Raw genomic sequence first — 15,836 nt, 5'->3', positions numbered from 1 at the left:
AGCACTGTAAGGCTTTGGTCTAGAGCTGAGTCACTTCAAAGTGTTTCTCCAGCCTGAGCTACAGGATTGCTGCTCACAGAACAGTCTCGGTCTATGGCATGAATTCCTCCAACCATGTCTGTGCTCCTGAAACATCAGGGTGGCTCTGGAAAGCTGGGCCTGCCTTTCTCTCACCTGAGCTATTATCTTCTCTTGGTGGCAGAGATTGTGATGGCCCAGGGCACCTGGAAAGCCTTGACATTTAAATAACCAGGTATCTTTGTCCCAAAGGTACAGGTGGGATAATAAAGTTCAGCTTAGATGCTCTGTCAGCCAGCACTGAGGCAGCTTTGTCTGAACTTGCTATTAGCTTCCATGGGGTTGCATTCACACCTTTAAAATGAATATGGTACCATGCTAAATACACTGTTCTACTCCCTGTTTTGTGCAACGGGGCCTGAGACCTTATCTGGGTTATGGCAAACTTCAATTGTCATTGCAAAAGGGGGACTTCAAATTTCCAAATCTATAGCCATTCTACACAGTCCTTTTAGTTCAGATGAACTTAGATATTTAGCCAGACTTCAGGCAGAATTGGATGGGTGGGCCTGAGGAATGAATATTTACAGCAGCTCAGGGGAAGTCCGAATTAGCCATAATTGAGTCTGTATTGTGCCTTGACCAAAAACAAACAAACAAATAAATAATTGGTTACTTTGGCTATACCAGATAGCTGATAACTACTGGAGAAGTGGCTTTTCCATTGGGAATTCGTGCAGTTTGCCTGATGTGGTCCTGCCCAGCAGCGGCCCTTTCTGGGCTTTGCAGGAGGATAAACGTGAATTTTAATACCTCCTACAGATTTCAGGGCACTGGCTAGATCCATACACATAACTAAGCCAAAAAGAGCCTTTATGACTGCTATGAGTGCGGTCCACATTCACTTGATGAAACAGCAAGCGCCAACCAAACAGAAGAATCAGTCTAACAAAGTATAACACAAGCAGTCGCCCATTGATTGCCAGAACCAAGGCCAGGAGAATGCAGAATGCAATGGCCTATGAGCTCTCCTTGGAGCTACACTAGGTGCACCCCTGGCCTGGAGCTGTGTCCGTTCAAAGTGTTTCTCCAGCCTCAGCAAGGCAGGGAGGGGATCTCACATGGGTGAATTTTAGCTAGAATCAAAAGCACTTTGTATTGTACATGTTAGGAGACACACACATCCACATGCTATCTTTTCCCTTTCTGAGTCGAAATTAAAATGAATAATGAAATAAATATTATTTTATTTTTAACCTACCTGGCAGGTATCCACTCCGAGTTGAGATACTGTTTCGGATGCGTCTGATTACAGAGTTCCCAGCCCAAATACTGAGCTCAAAGTGCTTGGATTGCACATTTCCGTTTAGTCAGAGGCCACATGAGGGAAAGTTCTCCTTTGGGGTTTCACAGCTGTGCACTGAAGAAATCACGTTCTGGCTAAAGGTGGTGTTTGTAAAACAAATAATTTGTTTCTGGAATGACTCACACTTTAGGTAAAGCAAAATAATGAAGGAGGAAGCTTCCTAAACTCGTTCGTAGATAGACCAATCTGACATTAGGAGGAGGAGTGAGACAATTTCTGGCAAATGTCCCCAAGCTGTTATAAAACTGAAAACTGTCTCGCTGCCTCCCACTTAGCTGAGCATGCAATATTAGGAATGCAGCTGAAGAGATGCTGGCTTCCCTTCCCATTTCTGCTAGGTGTAAATGGCTTATAGAGGAGTTTTATACATTCTGTTACTTCTCTGAGAAATGTAAACGAAGAGAGATGGATGGGCCTTGGAATCTTTTTAATTCATCTTTGATCTTCCACGGTTGCTCCTGTTGTAATAAATAGAAGTTGTTTCTACGGCTTTTTAATTAATGTAATGGGTTCATTTTATACTGCAAAGTGTCATTTGAGTGACTGTTGGTATGATAGAGTTTCATTGCTCAGAAATGGTGAAACTGATGCTTTAGTTGGGCATTTTGTTGGTCAAAGAATCCCACTTAGGAACTGATGGAACAAAAGGTGTGCAAAAGGGACCTTGTTGAGGGATAAAATGCAAATAAGGAAGAAGTTTCGAGAGATGACATTTTTAACATTTGCTTGCATTAAGAACGGCCACTCTGATACGTCAAATAAGTGTTGGAAATGTGCACAGAAACCTGGTACCTTTTATCATATGTGGTGGACTTGTGATAAAGCAAAAAAATATTGGGTTAAAATACACAGATGGCTTGGGGAAATGTTGCAAAGATCTGTAATGTTTAACCCAGAAATATTTCTGTGAGGCATTCTCCCCAGTGATCTGGATAAAGTATATACTTGACTTTGCATGTAATAACAGTGGCAAGGATCGCATATGCGCAATGTTGGAGAAATGAAGAGCTACCGGCTGAAGATTTGATCTTGAACAAGATATTAGACTGTGCAGAAATGAATAGACTGACTTTATCTCTTAAGGAAAAGGAAGATACAGTTTACTACCAAACATGGGACTTTTTCTATCAATGGCTACAGAATCAGAACTCTAATTTGGGCTGAAATACATAACATTGGTAGAGAGAAATAAGACTTTGTACTCAGTATGTTTGAAGTCTTTGAAATAATTATTTGTTTAGTGAGTAGAAATCAATAAAACTTTGAAACCCAAAAGAAGGGCTACTCCTTATTTTAGAAATAAGGATGAAATATGTGGGGAGAAACTGAACAGCGAATGGAAAACCATTTCAAATGGTGTGAGGCCTAGCTGCAAAAGCAACTGTACTTGATGGCCTTGATATTTAGGGATTTTGTACAGCATGGCAGCATTCGCTTTCCATATCCACATTGCCCGAAATAGAGCAGGTGGCCTGCAAACTATGTCAGTTTGTGCCAGTACTTTTCCAGTTCTGGTGCAAACCTTTAAAGGCCTAGATGGCTTAGGGCCGAAAGAAACCCCGTCTCCCATAAATTATCCAGACATCGACAGTTGTCTGAGCCCTTCTCCAAGAGTGCCTGCCAAATGAAGTAAGGTGGGTTGCTACAAGTGAGAAGGACTTTTCAGTGACGGCACCATAATTGCTGAATTGCTTCCCAGGCAGCCTATCTTGGCATTTGTCTTAGGCCTTGCTGGTGTCAGGGAACGGTCTTTTATTCCCTTAGGCATTTTAAGAATTGTTTTCAGTGCTTTTAGTATTTCATTCTGCTGCTCTTTTTAATTTGGTTTTATGAAGTTGCTATGGCTTTATTCATTGTTGCTGATTTTATGTTGGTTCTATGGCACTGTTTTTAATTGTTTTAATGGACAGAGCCCAAAGAACGTCAATTAGAAGGCAGTTTAAAAATACAGTGCATGAATGGATGTTGATTCACTGATACCAGAGAGCAAAAATGAGTCTAGAGATCTGACTAGATTTGCTTCAGCCAGTCCAGGAACAGCTTACACCCAATAATGCAAGATTATGGGTGCACTGGAAAACTTATTTCAGATTGCTTAATGGTTTCCAGTCCACACAGACTTAATGTTGATTATTGACAACTAGCCTATATAAATTTGATAAAACAGATATCAAGACCATAACACTAGAAAGGCTGTGAGCAGTATCCACAGTGGTGGCCCTTTATTCTCATAGAACTGGTTATGCACAACAGGTTTCACAATGGGTTGCACAAGTATAAAGCACAAGCACCTGCACACTTATGCTTGTGTGCAGATAACTCCTGCTCATGGTTCGGAACCAAGTTTCTTGCAGGTACACAGCTGAGCTGCATTATACTTTTGTGTCTGTTCAACGTTGTCTGGAAGATTATAGGGTTCTTTGGAGAACTCTAGGTCATGTGGTCCTGTGCCCACCCCCTTGTGGCTGGCACAAAGAAACCACTCAAGCTTTGCCCCCCATCCCACCTTGAGGCTCAGAGGGAGACAGAGGTGGAATGCCAGGGCTGCAGGTTGACAGCAATTTCAGTCAGTGTTCCAGGTTCCTTTCTTCCATCCTCCAGCACTAAATCTAGATGACTGAAAACAGTCATCAAGAGAAAATTCCCAGCATGAGGCATGATGGCAGCAGCAATCGTCACAATCTTGTCTCATTCTGGACATAGGTTGTATATAGGCCTCCAAGTTTGGAAGCTTATGTGTACCAAGGATGCAGGATATAGAATGGTGCTCTGCATGTAAATTGCACAGATAAATATTATGCCAATCTATGCCCTCCTTTGTCTTTTTATAGAATGCTTATCCACTTTTCAAGTGAATGCTTATCCACTACTGAGCTATTGCTCAGTAGCAGGGAAAATTCTACTTCTTGTGGAGTAAACTGGAATAAGAGTGGTCATGCTGCTACACCTCAATCAATTTAAGTTAGTGGATTTCAACAGATGCAACCCTGGCTGTGCCTGAGTAGACAAGATACTTGCCATCAACTTTTTGAAGAAAGCCAAGTCTGTCCCTAACTGAACTTAGGGAAAAAGAGGAACCATTTAGGGGAAAGTCTGAAAATTTGCTTTTGCAAATGATTTTTTCCTTTACTGAAGAAACCTATCTTCCAGTAAGTCTTTTGGAGAAGTAAATGTTCCCTCATCACTTCTTCTGTGTTCACTCTCTGCAGGGTCCTTTGATTTCAGGTTCCATTGCTTTAATCAAATAAGAAGCTTGAGGCAGTGGTTGAAAATAACAGAACACCTGAGAATCTGAACAAAATAATGTGCAAAACCAAATCCCAGTATGGGCAGCAATTCCTCTTAACCGAACATTTGCCAGAACGACATGTCACTGAGAAAGTGAGCCAGTGCAAGCGGAGAGGGCTTGAACACTGTGATAAGAAGACATGACTTTCAGTCTAAGTCTATGCAATCCAAAGTTCAACCATATTGCATAGAATGGCTCCATGAATGAGACTTCCCTTTGCCTGTCTTTTTTATAAAGTCCAGGGCTAGAGAGATGCTCTATTTGCAAGTTATTTTCAAGATGAGCTATGGAAATTTCTGCCCATAGCTCTTGGGATGTCTGTGCTTAGTTGCTTCGGATCCAATCGGACAATTACTTTTGAACATGGGAAGACTGATGAGCCTGTACCCTGTACACCCAATACCTACTTGCTGGACTTACTCACTGATTTTAACAGGACAAATAATAGCCCCCTCTCCCATCATGGAACGAGTGCCACACTGAGGCCTACCTGGCACCAACCTTACTATCTTTTCGTTGCTAGATTAAGACTGTCCTCTAGCACAGGGCAGTTAACTGCTTTACTGGGTCTTTGTTAGAGCTGTGTGTACATACGTGTTTCATGGAAGGTAAACAGAATCCTTTGTTGTATTTGTTTAGAGTAATCCTTTATTTGGCTGTGCACTAGTTGCAATGTACCTAGTTGGTAGGCAATGTCCAGCACCAAGAGTATCGCCATCTTGCTTCCTCCATGAATTGCTTCCTGCCTTCACTATCATCATCATCCAGTTCCTTTTTTAAAACATGCAACTCATTTATCACTTCACTTTCAGGCATGGCAGCTTTCCCCTGTCCATCACCCTCCTTCTCATCTCATGTCTTGGACTGTAGTGCCCAAATGCAGAGACAAGGCAGGCTCGTTAGCTTCTGTATAATAAGTGGCCCGTTCCTTTTAGAATCATTTCAGCAAGCACACTCAAGTCATGCTCCACAGTATCCCATTCATTGCACTGGGGAGGGGAAGAGGCTGAATCCAAAGTCCTCTAATTTCCAAAACCTCACAGCACACTATGCAGAAAAGTTCTCATGGGTAGTTCCCTTCTTCATAGGAATTGGGCAGGGAACTGCTGCATTGATGTCTGCAGAGAAAAAGTGCATCAAAATAAAAGAATAGCTGCTGTTGTTTTCTAAGGTGTAAACCTGGCTTAGTATTTCCCATTGGGATCTAAGCACCAGATTTTGGCTCTTTCTCAGCATAGAGTTTTCTGTCCGCAGCTCATAGCTCTTAATTTACATGGGTGCTCAAAGGTGTAACTCCATTGCTGACCTGCAAAGGTCTATCTGTTTGTTTCAAAGGAAGGGATGGCTTTAGTGCGTGAAAGCAGTGCAGAGCTTTGAGAAGCCTCACAGAAGAGCTGGGCCATGCACAGTGTTGGATGTAGTTTGCAACTCCTGACTCGGACAAAGTCCCATGTCTATCTTAGCTCACTTATAGACCCAACTTACATGTACTCCAGTCTGACAAAATCACTGTGCTATGAAGAGCACCAGGTGAACAACAAATGCAAATTGGCCTCTCAACTGAAGAAAACAAATTCTCTTCAGGCCATTTTTTATATACTTTCATGTAGGTGGAGCAAAACAGCCTCCCCTCTCAGTAAACAGAGAGCATAATCTAATTACTTAACTTGTGGATGATTGTGGACAGATTTATTTATAGGTCTCTTCCAAAATATAACCAAGACCCCAGCCTTCTGCTGTTCCACTAACAGTGAATGCACAGCGATTGAGAAGCAACAGAGTTTGTTGGGCTTCTATCCATGCGTGTGCATATAGGACTGCTGCATAATCTAAGAGTGCATTTTCCCTTTAATAATCTCAGCACAGAGAAAGGTTCATTTTGCCACCGTTTATGTAAGGTTAACTTGCAGTCCAGTGATTTGGCAAGGCTCTGCAGTGACCTTCATGGCTGAGTGCTGCTGGCTCATTCACAACCAAGGAGCACCACAGTCCCTCGTGCTCAGCTAAAATGACAATTTCCCATGGCCCTGAACTCACTGTGTCCTGTCGCCCTGCTGGAGTTCATTCAGGACTGTGGCCATGCGCATGAGCTTTTAATGTGAGTGTGAGACTATTTCAGTCACTTTGATTTGGGAAAGCAGTTTTAACATCATGGGAAGCAGTAAACAGATCCTTTTTCTGACTCTTCCTTCTGAATTCTTGGAATATCTGAACCATGAATGTGCAGTCCACAACTACTGCCTGCTTTTTGGCAATCAGTGAGAACCATGTACAGAAATCAAAAGTGTGCCATAGATAGATCTGTAGGGGATTTTTTAGGTCTGCTAAAAAATTATTACTTTGCATGTAGATAATTCTTCAACATGCTCAAAGCACTTCATGTCTATCAGTTCAACCTTTGCAACAGCCTGTAAGTTAGTCCCACATTCTAATTGTCACAATGTAGGAAGAGGCCAAATTGGTTTATGGCTATGAGTCGATTTGAACTGGAAACAACCTAACTCACAGCTCTCAGTACTCACAGCTTTGCAGTGCACTGGTACACACAGCAGAAGCGCTTAACTTTAAATCAAGCAGTTTACAAATGTTACATGGTATCTGTGTGCAGAGAAGCTTGTGGAATTGCTTTCCTCTGAATTTTCAAGAAAGGGGTAAGTAAACAGCTGTGTCTGTGGCTTCAGAATAGTATTCTCATACTATGGTAGGAATAAGATCTGATATTTCATTAAAATCTCTTCTAGGCTGCCTGAATGCAAGGGGAGATGTCTAGCAAAGGCCTCTGCATGTTGAGCTGCACTCATCCAATAATTTGAACTGGGGGCTTTTTAACTTTCCAGAATTCCCTCCACTATCTGTGTGACTTGCACTGTTTTGCATTTCATTCCCCAGCTTAGATCCCAAGATGCATGTTTACCAAAGAAGCCGGCCCTCAGAAATGAACAGGCACACAACCACTGGGTCTTTCAGCTAGTTTCTTTAATAAGGTAATAAGGAGACGCATATTGTTACAAAATAACCATTGAACAACAAAGACACAAACGGAGGCCACATGAGGGCAGGGATAGGGACATTAAAAGCAACTTCCTGCAAGGTGAGGGGTGGCAGAGCTGGAGACCAGCCCTGCAGAGCTCTGGGCTGCAACAGAAGTGAGGAAGATGCAGTGGGCCAGGACTTGAGAGCAAACTTGGGTAGGGAGTTTGTGAGTGACAGACATGAGACAGAGGGGCAAAGGTTGCTGAGACCTACCCTGCCCCAATTAACCGATCTCTGAAGCCTTATGCTGGCCTCTTGCAGTTTAGCTGGTCGGCACCACCTTGGCCACAAGGCGCTGTGGTTATGAGATCATCAACTAGGTGCAGCTGTCGGCACCTCAGGCTCCTGCTGCAGGCCAAGCTGATGGTTAGCATCTGCTCTTCATCCTATTCTGCACTGCACACCTGCATGTGCGCATCGTTGTCATTGACCTCATATCCAAATCTGTGCTCCACCTCCAAAGCTCCGGCTACCTGTCATCTTTCCTGATGCCTTGGCTGCCCTGATTATAAAATGCAGGGGACAACTGAGGCGAAGCCCACTTCAACTTGTGCTTTTTAGCTGCGCTCCTCCAGAACACATTTCCCCTGGATTGGTGCCTTGTGCTCCTTTGCTCCTGTTGTCATCACTACTCACTTCTCATGAGCATCAGTGGCCAAAGTTCAGATGGGTCAGTGATTCCTGACAGCAGTGCATGCTAAACTGAGCGAGCTGATCCTACAAATGCCACAAGAAGCTGAAGGCACCAAGGAACATTAATAGTGGCTCTATAGACTCTTTTTAAGCAGACTGCAGGTCTCAGCTTCCACTTGTAGTACTAGACATAGGAGGCTAGCCTCTCTTTTTTCCAATGTCCGTGTTTGGATAGCAGCACCCTGCCTGTGAATGCAAGGGGAGAACTGGAGCTTTGGGCATATGGGATTCCTTACCACAAGAAGTCCCAATGCATGAAGGGTCATGCACACATCTGGGCTCCTTGGGACCTACAGTTGACCATGTGGATGGCCAGAATTTGTGCCGGAAGGGCACACTGAAGATATAGGTGGGGTGGCATCTTCAGATGGGTCAAATACAAGCTCTTTTCCCCTCATATGGACAGTGAATGTATGGGTGGGGGAGCACTGAGCCCGTGAAGCCTTCCCTGAAAAGGGCCTATGTTTGGCCTCCCCCTTTGAGCACAACTCCCTCCTTCCCAGGAAACTGAGCTATGAATCCTCTCACTCTCCAACAACTTTCCCAAGACAAACAAGACCTTTTCCAATGTAGGGTCCTCTAGATATGAAGGCTTACTGCTCCCAGCCAGCATGGACAATGACCAGCTGGGGATTATGGGAGTTGCAGGCATCACATCTGGAAAGCATCAGGTTGGAGAAGGCTTTTGCAGGCAAGACCGGCTTCCTCCTTCACTAGTTCCTACTTCACCACTGAAGGATATTTATTTCTTCTCAGCTAAACTGCTCCTCAGAGTAGCCTTCTGAAAACAAGTGCTAAAAGCGCGAACTCTCATCCCTCCTGTTCACCCATCTAGTGCCTCCTATTCCTCCCATCAACCCCATGACAACACACCCTAAACCATTGCTCAGTGTAAATCTGCCAGACGGTTGTGCTGGAGAGCAGCCACCCATCCTACTGAGCACATGGGCACAGAATGCACGCAACCTGCCGTGGCTGTGAAATGCATGTGCATTTTACTCTTTATCTGGTCCTTAAAAATACACAGAGGAGATTACCAGGAAGGGCCATGTCTGTGTGCTTTGCAGAAAAGAGCAGTCAGTCACACAGGCATGCATGTATTTTGCACATGGCCGCCACGCATCAGATGGAACAGACACTGCCATCGCTGCTGCTGCTGTTTGCCAGATGGCATCCTTTCTTGTGCAGACAGGGCCAGGCAGGTCTCGGGTATACTATCAAGAGTCCAGGTGGGGTACCCCTCCCAGCTGATCCCTACAGACTTCCAGGTAATATTTACATGGCAGGGGCAGCAGCTCAACTTAGAAAACCATCTGCCATTTACATTTCCCACAATGTCTTGAAACAAGGCTCTGTTGGGCACTCCAGGGCATTGCTGGAAATTTAAAAGGGGGGCTAGTTTCCCTGACTTGCCTCGATGGCATCAGATAAGCTCATGGCAAAGCGCAGGGGGGCCACAAGAGACATCAGCATCGGCAGGAACGGCCTGGGTGCTCTGGCCCAAACATCTGCCTCAGGTGCCAGAGGCTCATGCTTGCTCAAGAAAAGTCTTCAGGGCAATGCCATTTGCAGCCAGACCTGAGAGGGCTCCAAAGGCTCTCCAGTCAGAGGACAACCCAGCATAAGGCATCAGGTACAAACCAGCTCTGTTACCCACAAATGCCCCCAGGAAGAACAAAAGACACGGACAGCAGGAGAGACAAAGACAAGAGGCGGGAAGACATCAGCAAGGGAGAGGAGAGAGAGACTGAGGATCACCTGTCAGCCAATCCCAGTTTCAGGATCCGGGCAGCCTGTGATCTAATATGGCTTCTAAATTTGCTTCAACAGTTAAATGCTTCAACACGACACGGAACATTGAAGCTGCAATGTTGTTGCTACTTGGAGGTGGTAAAAATCCAGCAAGTTACAGTTCTGCAAATATAGATTACAAGACATTGATGACATTCACTGCCATATTGTTGGAATTGTATCCGCCCTTGCCCCCCCCTTCAATGAATATTTTTAATGAATTAGTCATGCTTTGTTGCCTTTTTATTTAAAAAATTATTACTTTGTTATTTAAAATAATCTTACAACCACTCTCTCTCTCTCTCTCTCTCTCTCATTTTTTTTACATTGCCCTCCCCCCACCCTTTCTCATTAGGTAAAATAAGTTCATTCACACCACATTTTAAAAATAACTCTGTAGCCTGACTGTATTCTAGAAAATGGGGTAATGACACACATGGTAGTATGAATTCTGATTTTTGGGTTTTTCTGCATGCTGCTACTTACATACTGGCTAGTCATCATGCATTGTATACATGAAGGTTTTATTTATATTAACAGATTTCTATATCATTTTATATATAAGTACACATGAATGATGGGATTTGGATGAGGCTCAGATGGCTTGAGTTGTTTCACTTTTTCTCCCCCTTTATAGAAAAAGAAACCAAACCAAAATACATTAATACGGTGTACTAAAGTTTTAGCTCCCATTTTAAGTGGTACAAGTTGGAGACACCATTTCATAGAGGAACGTGTATTCTGACTTGATTCTTCTACATCATTGGTTTCAAAGAGGGTACCCTGGGTAGTTAGCATCAGGAACAGGAACAGAATCAGGTTTGTGTGGTGATGCTGCTGTTTTGCAGTGTGGTCTATTAAAAATGCTAGATTCCCAAATACATTTGTTCCAACCCAGGTGGAGTCCTCCATGCGTATCAGCAGCCTTCCACCCAGCACTGGCACAGAAACAGATGCCCATCGGCATAGCAATGCACACTTGACCAGATGCCTCTTTGGATGTTCACTGGGACCTGTACCCACATCTAGAATTGCCAGCTGCTACATGTGACTACTGGTAGATCAGAACTGCTACCTGCAGGATTTCTTTCTGTCTTATTCCCACCAGTCCTACAGATCTCATCTTAGAGCCAAATATGAAACAACAACATGAGCAGGAACAGTAACTCAAGGTCTGTACCATTATCATTAGATTGGGGATTTTGGATTAAATGAATGTTTGTCATCTAGGATTTGTTGTTTTAGTGTGTTTAAGAGGTTGTTAAGCACATTGTTTTTAATTACAAATTTTCAATCCAAGGAGTGAAGTCTGTAAACTTTAAGAAGGGTTTCAATTCAGATCACATCACACAAACTAATTAGTCTTGCAGTCTTCAAAGGCAACTAAGAATTGCACCATCATCATCATCGATAATGATGATGATAACAATAACTACCATTATTATTTAAGGTGCCGTAGAACATCTTGCTTTTGCAACAAGGGACTAACATGGCTATCCCTCTGGAAACAGTTACAAATGTGAACGTTCTTACAGCTGAGAACCAAGTATTCCACCCAAATAGCAGTGGAACTAAGACAGAATTGATTCTAGGTTCTATAGATGCTGACAAACAACCATGAAACCAGAATGGTTTGTAGGCAGAGGGGCAGAAGAAGGATAATTTGTGAATATGAAATCAGTACTATGAGTTCACCACAGAGAAGAAATCAACCTGTCAGTCTTCATCCAAATTATGGATGCCCTCAAAGACTAGAGTCGGACACACAGAGACAGAAAAACAAACAAGTGCAAATGCACCTTCACCCATGCATTCAAGTGCTCTTCATTCTCTTAGAAAATGAGATTTGTTAAGAACCATATGAGAACCTCTTCGGGTCAAAGAGTTCACAATTCCACAATGCCGTCAGACAGGGGATAGCCTGGTGCAGGACTTCTTTTTATCTTTTTTCCTTGTGGAAAGAAATGCCTATGAATTCCCACTCTGCCTTTCGAATTCCCTGGCACCATAGCAATGATGGTCTGATGTCATGTGATTGGGGATGGTGCCAGGTCTAGCTTTAAAATAACCACATGCAGAGATCCAGAACTCCCCAAGGACACTCTTCTGTAATTACGGCTGTAATCTTATATTCTTGCCAGTGGCAGCATTAAAAGCTAAAAGAGGCACAATCAAGGAATTGGGAATAAATTTTATGTACCCTTAAGTGGGGGCATAAAGAAGAAACCAGCACCAAAGCTTTCTTTATAGAGATGTTGCAGTGAATGCAATTTCTTGATTAAGCACAAACATGACTGCCAATGCCCCTGCCGGCTGGATTAAGAAATCAGTCAGTGTCTCTAGGGCTCTAAGACTCCCTCATGGGTTTAGGGCCACATAGGTCACCATCCATGTGCAGCATGCATAGGATTGCAGTTGTGGCTGTTTAGATTTGGTTAATCAAGGAAGGGAACTTTCCAGAACATGTAGAAGGTCTTCAAGAGTCCCTTCCCTTCTTTTTAGAAATTTTGTTTTACCCTCTGAAATGTATTTTAGCAATGGGCAATAGTTGTCTCTCTCTGGTTCTGCAATGAGTTAAGGGAAGGCGGAAATAAGAACAGGATCTGAGCCAAATCCGGGGCAGCATTAGCATGGAGCAGCACACTGAACAACTAGGACACTGCTGGCAGGATTCTGTACGTGACTGATCCTTTCTCTACTTGCCATGGCCTGTTCAGCCAGAAACAATCGATTTCTGCAGCCTACAGTTTAGACTGTGCCGCAGCTCTTCCTGAACGGGAAAAAATGTCAATATAGAAAAGTAGCCTCAAGAAAGATGATACTACAAAGCAGGATTTTTGTCTGGTTCGGAGGAGAGGTATGCGGTGGCATTCAATCATCTGCAGTCCTAACAGTACAGCCCCAAACACAGGGCTGCCATATTTCAAGGGGAATAGCTTCAGAGTTTCCTTACTTCCACCCTAGCTGGGTGAAAAAGGAACAGTTCTTTGAAAACACAGTCCTGCTCCATAAATGGGCAGCATGCCATGCGGAGCCTTGAGCAGTAGCCAAGCTGTTCTTTCAAAGCAGATTTTTTTCAGGGGGCAAAAGGCTAGTTCAAAATCCCAGCAGCTGACACTCTTTTAAAGTAACTCTTCGCACAAAAGCTTTCTGATTTTGGCCAGAATGTGAATCGAGGTGTTATCACCAGAAAGGCTGATGGCCAGGGCGGCTTATTTTATATTGTATTTTTGTATTTTTAATTTAATGTTTATATTTATTGTAATTTATATTATAATTACTTTTAATTTATTGTTGTAAGCCGCCCCGAGGCTTCAGCAAATGGGGCGGCATAAAAATGTTTTAATAAATAATAAATAATAAATAAACACAACGTTGAATTTGCACAGCATATCTAGTTGCTTTCCCTGTCTTTCTGTTTAAATGTATGTCTCACCTAATTCTGTTCCAACAAACATGAGAATACAGGCACTCATTTGGCTGTGCTGCCAAAATATAAAAATGGTCAGGGAATGCATGATTTACCTAGATCAGGTCCAAGCCAAGCCAGCAAAACAGGTTCCAGCCAAAATCTCCCTTGGCCAAAGAGGGATTATACCTGCCCCCTTCAGCACAATGGTTTGTCTGTTTGTCTGCCCCAAATCTGCACCTTGTGTATGCCACAAGCTCACCCATCTCATGGCTGGAACTAGTTTCTCTCTCCCTCCCTCCCTCCATCCCATTTTATTCTATTTTATTTTATGTATTTTGCAGGTCCAGGTACCCCCTGGAGGATTTCTGTGCCCTTGATCCCTGCCAGACTAAACCAAGGCAATGACAGCGGAAGGCTGCTGACATGCTGTGAAGCTGCTCTAGCTCTGTCTGAACCTTTGGCAGTCTCCACCCCCAGCCTGTTAGCCATAATTCCCAACTGCATCCGCACAAAATGCAGAAGCAGCAAAGCAGTCCCTATCTGGAAACCATGGCTTGGAAGAAAAGCAAATTTACCTCTTCTTGCTTTAAATCATGAATTTGAATTGGGGAGATGGTCCATCAAGAAAACAGAAACTGAAGGATGGTGCTAGCACGTGTATCCTTCCCCCACCCACTGTACTTGCCTCCTTCCATGAGTAACAATCTGAACAGGGAGCCAAGTGGTCCAAGGTACTGATAACTGACCCAGTGTGTATAACAGAGAGGCCCTTCAATGATTACTGCAAATGCTAGTAGCAAATATGGCTTATCCCTTTGGGATCAGCAAAGAAACCATACATGATTTGGCAGCCAGACAGAGCAGGAGAAATGGCTGCTTTGGATGTATCTTTGGTCCTTTTGTTGGAATGGATTCATTCTCCCTCTAACCTCTTGCACTAGGCTCCCTCTTAGTTAAGTGTGACATTGGGGGGAAGGAGAAGCCCCCAACTGAACATTTTAGTTCCCTTTGAATTCTCCAGCTCTGCTAACTAGCTGCTCAGTCTGTGGTCTGCTGGGCAAGCTGGCCTGTTCTTTCTTCACTGTCCTCTCATCCAATAGATTCTGCCCCTCAAAGCATTAAAAAAGATGTGAGTCTCAGCTTCAGTCAGCTTCTCCCACACACCTTCAATTCCAAATACAATAAAAATTAGACCTTCCCACTAGAAACTTCTAGCTAACCATGGTTTAGGTTGTTGTGTCATCAAAAGAAAGATGCCAGAGCAAAGCATGATGGGAAGTATATGCAAATCAACCCAGGGCTACTGGGTTTTGTTTCAGGATTGCAAAGCTACATGAAGGTTCTTGTTGCAGCTTTTCATGACATATCCAGCTTGTCACTTAGCAAGAATCCAATCCACTCAAAAGGGTGAGCCTTCCAATGTCCACACGAATAGTCAGCCTGCTATGCTTGGTTATTTGCACAAATATCCCATGATACTGTTCTTCAGAAATAAATACTTAGTGTTCTGTTCTGCATTTGGACAGAAGAGTGGAAGCATTTACATGCAGTCACCTTTCCTCCCAACTTTCTTACCACTCCACTGTTCTAATGGAGAATGGAAAACTACTAGAGTACAGAAGTCCTACTGTATTACTTAGTCATTACAGAGATATTGGACAATTGGCAGTGGGCAAACTGTATGCCCAGAACTGCACTCCCCTCCCTGCCCTCTGTTAGATGGCTAATGGCCAAAGGCCACCAAGCCCAAAGTGTGATGATGCTCACATGGTTCACAAGAGCACCATTTCATGCACTTTTCTAGTTTCCAAAGCAAGCACAGTGTATCTGGTCAACTCACATTGTCAGGCTCTGATATGATCCTCATACAATATTCAAAGGTCCAATTTTAAGGAAGAAAATCTCAAAGTGAGTAAAAGCAAAGCTATTTGTGCTAATATTCATGGTGGTCTCAGGGAAACCCAAGGAAGAAGTTTGCTTTGCCTTTGAAGAGAACAACATGTAAAGATGATGGGACATGCAGCAGACAAACTACTCTGAAGAATGTGAAAGGAGCAACTGTGTCTTTGAATTTCCCCCACTGGATGCTCTTGAGTTCATCCAGAATCTCTCTACAGCCACCAAAGGAAGGGTATTGCAGCTTAGAAAACTGAACAGAACATAAACCAAATGTTGCCTAACTGAGGTATTGATAGCTCTGGATCACTTGAATGTTCAGTAGGTGATGCTGGGAT

At 43.4% G+C, this 15,836-nt stretch overlaps 1 long non-coding RNA gene across 1 annotated transcript; it reads left to right on the top strand.

Moving 5' to 3' along the window:
- The first annotated feature begins 1,493 nt into the window (after positions 1–1,493).
- On the top strand, positions 1,494–15,830 carry LOC123031981. The gene is made up of 3 exons (XR_006416431.1): positions 1,494–7,657; positions 11,089–11,362; positions 13,944–15,830. It is a non-coding gene; the product is annotated as an uncharacterized LOC123031981 (long non-coding RNA).
- Positions 15,831–15,836: the final 6 nt, after the last annotated feature.

The sequence above is a fragment of the Varanus komodoensis genome, unplaced genomic scaffold, assembly GCF_004798865.1.
Source record: "Varanus komodoensis strain SLA01 unplaced genomic scaffold, ASM479886v1 scaffold52, whole genome shotgun sequence".
In the NCBI taxonomy this organism is placed as follows: Eukaryota; Metazoa; Chordata; class Lepidosauria; order Squamata; family Varanidae; genus Varanus; species Varanus komodoensis.
Note: the sequence above shows the minus strand (reverse complement) of the source record. Positions and strands in the feature narration are given on the sequence as shown.